The sequence below is a fragment of the Eurypyga helias genome, unplaced genomic scaffold (assembly GCF_000690775.1).
Source record: "Eurypyga helias isolate BGI_N326 unplaced genomic scaffold, ASM69077v1 scaffold4666, whole genome shotgun sequence".
Lineage (NCBI taxonomy): Eukaryota > Metazoa > Chordata > Aves > Eurypygiformes > Eurypygidae > Eurypyga > Eurypyga helias.
Window position 1 is genome coordinate 1,028 of NW_010258399.1, and position 4,845 is coordinate 5,872.

The window sequence follows — 4,845 nt, forward strand, 5'->3', positions numbered from 1 at the left end:
TGGTGTTGGAACATGAGGTGAGTGTTGTGATGACCTGGCACAAGTTGATACTGTTTCATCTCCCTCATGGTTTCTGCAGTAACACTCAAAACAGTCTATCCACACTAGGACTGATTTTGGTGCTGGTTTCTGAGTCATGTTGAACCTGAAGGCAGAGCTTAATAACCTGTGATTTGTGCAAGGTCAGAGTATTCACAGATGGAAAGAAAGGCCATCAGACACACTTCCTCCCCCTGCCATGAGATACCATTCTAACGTAGAGGCTTGATAAAATGCTTTGTGGAAGCATCTCTAGTTCATCTGCGCTTACAGCTTAGGGTTGGATTTGGGTGGAGGAAGGTTGCTTATTTCTGATATGCTTTTTTCTTGTAGTGTTTTTTTGGTTTTAAGCCTATATATGTTTTTCATCTTACTCAGCAGAGCAAGCAGTCAAACCAAGAGGAATTGGCTTTTGGTGAGGCTGCGTGCTGTGTTGAGTAGAACGAGTGCAGCTGAGCCTTCAGTAGCATCGGCATCAGGCAGATGTTGCCAGAGAAGATGTTCTGGCCCTGCTCTCCCTTGCCTGTCCAGCAACCTAAAAGCAATATATCTTGGGCTGGAATAACCAGTTTGGGAGCAGATGTTCATCCATAGCTTGTCTGAAAGGTGAGGGGCCACCTTTAACGTGGTAACATTACGCATCCTTTAGGCTGGTGGGGTTCTCTTTACACTGCTGGGTGTGAGCCTATTAATCAACTGTGTGCCGTGTGGAGAACGGTGCAAAGTTTCGTGTTCTTGTAGTGCAAGAAACCAAAAAGCACTGTTTTCAATAATGGCCGTGGACCAAGCTGCTTCTTGCTGTTCGAGACAGCGTACACTGGTAGTATTCTATTTTTAGCTGTAAAATGAAAAGACTTGGTTTCATGTTCTAGGAATGTTCAGAGTGGATTTATCCCTGTGATTACTATCCAAAGTTTCTGTTGATTTCTGACCTGCATGCGTTTTGTGTTTATAGGCAAGGGTGGCTGAAGTTACTGCAGCAGGCAGATCCTTTTCTGGCTGTCATGAGAGTGTTGCCGTTGCGTCACGGACGCAGTAAATGGCGAGGTGTGACTTTGTGCTGTGGAGCTACTGCAGGGTGCTGTACTTGCCTGCCACGCAGGTGGCGGGCAACCTTCCCTGAAGAATGGGGTTGCTGTGGGCTACACAGCGAAAGGGCTCATTTCAAGCCCGAAATTAATATAGGGCACTCGAAGGATAATTGAGATTTTAATACTGGAAAGAGCTCTCAGTACTACTTTTAGTGTTTCGTGGATAACCATGAGAATCTATGATGACTGGAAAATGGCATGCTCAGTAATAAGTTTTATTTCAAGATAACTAGAGGAAAGTTATCATAGATTTATTTAATGAAATTCCATTTCTCTAGACAGAATTCAACAAGAGGGATTAATGCATTTGCTATCCAAAGAGACAGTGTTACCACAGCTAAAGAAGTTGCCACTCCTCAGCTGAAGGATAACGAATGGCAGCTTACACTTCTCCTGCTGTCAGTTCTAAAACAAAAATGCAGACAGAATTGAAGGCAATGGAATTTTGGTAACTGCAACTATTGGGAGACTGTAACAGGAGTTACTAAGTGAATAGAAAGTCAGCTGTTTCAGACAATCTGTATTTTAGGTTCTTGTCTCTATTGGTGCTTTTCAGATTCTGACATGAGTCTCTGAAGTAGCTTTAGTCCCTCGAGTTTTGGAGATCTCTTCAGCAAGCATCCCAGATGCTGAGGGGAGAGGAGAAGATAACTGTTGAACTCTGTTAAGGAGAAAATAATCAAAAGGTTTGATGGGTAAGAGCAAAGTCCTTTTCCAGAGCCTGGCTGGAAAGGTAATCTGTGCTTGGTCACTCAGTGCTGCTGTGTCCTCACATGTGTCCATACTAAGGAGTGTACGTGGGGTGTTTCTTGAAACATTTTCTTAGTTGTTGAAGGGAAGTATCAAATACCATTTCCAGTCACCCATTAATTGTTACTTTTGCAAAGAACGCATCATGACATCTTTTGCTGAATTGAGCTAGTGCAGGCTCTGACTGTACCTTACTAAGGATTGTGAGACTGTGTTCTGTTGTTTTGGGACAAAGCACCTTTGCCTGAGGGTCACTTTCTCCTTCTTCCTCCACCCCATTCTTTCCCCAGCATCTGAATTTCTGTGTAGGCAGATTAGTTAGTGGTATTTATCTCAGCTTGAGCGCTGTCAGAACTTAACTTTTACATAAATCTGAATTACTTCATATGCATTCTGTGCCTTATAGACTTTGCATTATGATAATGTAGGTATATGCATATATAAAAGTGCATATACATTATATATATTACATGTATATAACATTTTATATATGTGTAAACAGAAATATTTTCATTTCCTATGTTACCTAATAAGCTAGGCTTTTTATTGTAAGATGAAATTTCATCTGTGTTTGGTTTCTTTTGCATTTGATCATTATATTTTGACACCTCTTCTGAGTTTGTATACTCTTTGGGCAAGCCATTTGGGCTACAGAGGGAGTATGAGAGAATTGTTAGTTGCAGGTTTGTTTGATAAAGAGTAGATTCTGTCAAAAAGTTGATGAATAGCAAATTGATATAAGGAATGAACTGAAAATTATTAATCAAGGCTAGAAATGGAACTTTTTAAGTGTTTGGAGTAGATGTCAGCTTAAACCCAGCACAGCTTACCGCCACTGTTCTTGATGCATCTCAACCAATATTTTAATAAGGCAAAAGGGGGAATGGTGTACGCATCTTCTAAAAACATGGCAACTGACAAAAGCTGCAAGTTACCTGATGGACAAATCTAGAGTTCTTTTAACAAAAAGATCATTGTATGATTTCTGGTGCTGGTGGGTTTTGTTTGGTAGGATTTTTTTGTTTTCATAACATGTAACTTTTTGTGCCTGGCTGACTGACTTCTAGCAATATTCTAATATGACAGAATTTGAGCTTGCAAACTTTGTGCTCACCACATTTCTTATTGGTGAGTAATGTGCTGACAGCAGGGACTCGGTGCTCTCGCCAGCTTAGCTCACTGGCTGTTCTAGCCTTCTCTTCCTCTCTTCCCTAATGTTTTCCTGCCTTTATTATGAGGGTTGCTAGTGCAACGTCGTGCTGTGTTAGAGGCTGAATTTGCTGAGTTTTTTATTATTAGTGGCTCTGTGAATATTCTTGTTACTGTGTTTCTGTCTTCAAGCATGACCTAACGTTGTGGGTTTGGCCTTCTGTGTAGTAAAGGTGCAGTCTCTATTTATCTGTCTATCTATCTATCTGTTTCTCTTACAGAACAGCTTTGAAAAAGCTCTGGTTTTCCGAGCTGACACTAGTGAAAGTTGTAAACTCCTGATTAAGGAGTGTAAACAGAGTTTAATGCTAAGACTATTAGTGATTGATGTGCCTATGCAGGAGAAGTTTCCTGGTTGACTTTGTTGTTAAGTCACAACTTAAAAATGTGGTAGCTGAAAGGCTTCTAAAAACATTACGTGTGATTTTTTTTTTTTTCTTCCTGAATACACCTTGTATTTGCAGGTAGAAGGAAGAGCTTCCTTATTCCCATCTCTTTTATTACCAGATGAAGTTCTGAAGCAGGCAGATCAGCCCTTTGTCCATCTTAGTCTTACAGCAGTGGTTGCAGAGCAACTGAACTCTTGCTTCATTGTCAGCTTTATAACGTGTTTTGGATATCCTTTCTTGCTGTCCCATTTGACTTCAAATTACTGTGATATATTTGGATCCAAGGAGTTTGAGTTTACTTCATTTCCATCTACTGAGGACGTAAAGGATGTTATAAAAGGCTGGCCATTTAAAATACCTGAAAAGGGTGGAAGTTTGATGCACTTATGTAGGGATGAATTTTTATTTTTATATGCTTTCTCTCCCACCATAAACTAAGATCGAATCACCTTGCTTTATTTAGGCTTAAATGAAAGGAAGTTCCTTGAAGGTAGGTAGCAGTTCTGGTCTGAGCATCAGCAGCTGTTCCCGGCTTTTTTCTGTTCTGTATTAGGCACAGGAAATGAGTATGGTGGTTGCTGACTGCTTTCTGTTCTCAGATCGTTGTTGCTTTTAGAGACTCCATTTGAAAGATTCTTTTGATTTTTCTGTTCCCCTTTTGGAAGGAATCACCAAGTTTCAGTAACTTCTCTTACACTGTCTTCTTGAGAATGTCAAGTACAATATGAAGCTAGTAACAGGAGGAAGTAATTCAGCTACCGCAGTTGCTCAGTTTGACAGCTAGACTGTGGTTGCTCATTTAGGCGGCTACTGATGTTTCAGTGATAACTTTTGCTTGTGCAGGGGAAGAAATAATGTAAAAATAGTCACCAAAATCCCTGGTGTGTCTCTGTTGGACATGCCTTGCCTATTTTGGAGAGGGAAGTTACCATTTGTTCTCTTTAAATGATGTTTGACGGAGGTATCCTCCTTTCAGGTGGCAAGTTAATTAAGGCTATTAATAAAGGTTTGATACTGTCATGGTTTAGGCCCATCCAGCAACTCAGCACCACACAGATGCTCCCTCACTCCTCCCCCTGGTGGGATTAGGAGGAGAAAATACAAGGAAAGGCTGGTGGGTGGAGACAAGGACAGGGAGGGATCACTCATCTGTTATGGTCATGGGCAAAACTGACTCCACTTGGGGGAAAAAAATCAATTTAATCAGTTACCAATCAAATCAGAGTAGGGCAGTGAGAAACAAAACAGGTCTTAAAAACCTTCCCCCCACCCCTCCCTTCTTCCTGGGCTCAGCTTTGCTCCCCATTTCTCCACCTCCTTCCCCCCAGCGGCACAGGGGGCAGGGAATGGGGTTTTACCACGAGGTC